The sequence below is a fragment of the Rhinolophus sinicus genome, linkage group LG01 (genome assembly GCF_036562045.2).
Source record: "Rhinolophus sinicus isolate RSC01 linkage group LG01, ASM3656204v1, whole genome shotgun sequence".
In the NCBI taxonomy this organism is placed as follows: Eukaryota; Metazoa; Chordata; class Mammalia; order Chiroptera; family Rhinolophidae; genus Rhinolophus; species Rhinolophus sinicus.
In genome coordinates, this window is record NC_133751.1 from 116757496 (window position 1) to 116759556 (window position 2061).

The 2061-nt window shown below is 37.0% G+C and overlaps 1 pseudogene; it reads left to right on the forward strand.

Annotated features, from left to right (window-relative positions):
• Positions 1-378: 378 nt before the first annotated feature.
• Positions 379-1483, forward strand: LOC109456668 (serine/arginine-rich splicing factor 3; annotated as a pseudogene).
• Positions 1484-2061: the final 578 nt, after the last annotated feature.

The following is a 2061-nucleotide window of genomic DNA, read 5'->3' on the forward strand; positions in this document are numbered from 1 at the left end:
TTAGCAGACAATTTAGTGGTTTCAATTACAATTAATACAGAATCTGCAGAATTAGTCCAGGTAATTCCCTCAACAAAAAATCAGCAACAATAAATAACAGGAAAAAGAAGAGAAAGAAAACACCAATAAAGCGGGGGAAGAGATCTGACTAGAATTGCTGCAATATGTTATCTAAAACACCCAGTGTTCCACAACAACAACAAAATTATGAGAAATACAAAAAAATAAGAATGCATGCCACATATACAGGAAGAAGAAGACCCAACAGAAAATGTTCATGAGAGAGGCCAGATATTGGAGTTAGTAGATAGAGATTTCAAAGCAGTTACTATAAATCTACCAATATAACTGAAAGAAACGATGAATAAAGAAGAGGGTAAAGGGAGTTAAATATATGGTGAAGGAAGGAGAACTGACTCCTGGGTGGTAAATACACACGCAATATATATTTAAAAGGTTAAAAATAATTGCAAAAACTGCAATTACTTTTGCACCAACCTAATAGATGATGTATTACAGAATTGTACACTTGAAACCTGTATAATTTTACGAACCAATGTCACCCCAATAAATGTAATAAATATGAAAAAAAAGAATTAAGGGAAAGTATGAGAACTGCCTTGTCAAATAGAGAATATCAATAATCATATTGAATATAACATCTCAATATTGATAATGATATGGAAATTGTAAAAGAGCACTAAATAGAAATCCTGGAGTTGAAAAGTCCAATAACTAAAATGAAAAATGAACTTAAGGGGGCCAATAACAGGTTTGAGAAGGCAACAGAATGAGTAAGAGAACTTCAGTATAGGTCAAAAGAGACTACCTCGGCCATTTTGTGGACTCCAGGTTGCTGAGAACATCTGAGCCAGGAAGCGGAGGGCAGCAAAAGACCCCACTGAACCCGACGGTGTATAAATTTGAGCTTCTGCATTTCTAACCCAACATCTCGAAATGCATCGTAATTCCTGTCCATTGAGTTGTAAGGTTTATGTAGGTAATCTTGAAAACAAGACTGAACTGCTGAACTGGAATTACCTTTTGGCTATTATGGACCAGTCCGGAGTGTGTGGGTTGCTAAAAACCCTCCCACCTTTCCTTTTGTTGAATTTGAAGATCCCAGAAATGAAGCCAGTGCTGTCAAAGTGCTAGTTGGAAGGACACTCATGGAGCTCCCGAGTTAATGGTGAGAAGAGAAGTCAAAATCGTGGCCGCCTCCATCTTGGGGTCATCGCCTTAGAGATGATTACTGGAGAAGGAGTCATCCACCTCGCTCCAGATCCCACGACAGAGAAGCTTCTCCCTCAGTTGGAGTAGGATCCTTTGTAGAGATAGAAGACAAGAGAAATCATGGTCTTGGAAGAGAAGTCAAAAACTGTCCCTATCCTTCTCTTGGTTTTGTACGTGGTCTAGGTCAAAAGAAAAGCAACAGGAAACCAGTTTGCAAGAGGGATGGCGTACAGGAAATAACTTCATTTGACAGGAGTTTGTACAGAAAATGCAAGTTTTGTTTGAGACTTCATGAGCTTAGCACACTTTTAAGATGTATTTATTAGCTGTTCACGTTTGTTTGTCTTGGAACAGTGACACATAAGGATGTAATTTTCTGTGGTGTGAGATGGATCATATGAGGCATGTAATATCAAGAACTGTTACTTTACAATATTCCTTTAAGCAAAATTGAATTTTCTTTGAAGTTTATTACTGTTGCATAGACTGATAATAAACCTCTAACTCCTGCCCAGCTAAAGTGTAATGTTTAAAATGATGGAAACAAAACTGCCAAAAATTAAACTTAAGTCTTGTTTTTCCATACCTGGGATATATTAATAGTATGTGGCTGTAGTTGAACAGCAATCTTTAAAACCTGCTGAGAACACAAGCCAGCAGGTAAAAATTAAAGTTGCACCATTAAACTAGATAGTAGAGGTTTTTAAAAAATGCAACTAGTCTTCACACTGGGCAGAAGTTGTCCAGTTGGTGTAGACTCTAAGTTATTTCAAGAAAATTAGTTTACCTCTGCTTTAGGTCATAAATTTCTGATGTGATTGCTGTGTA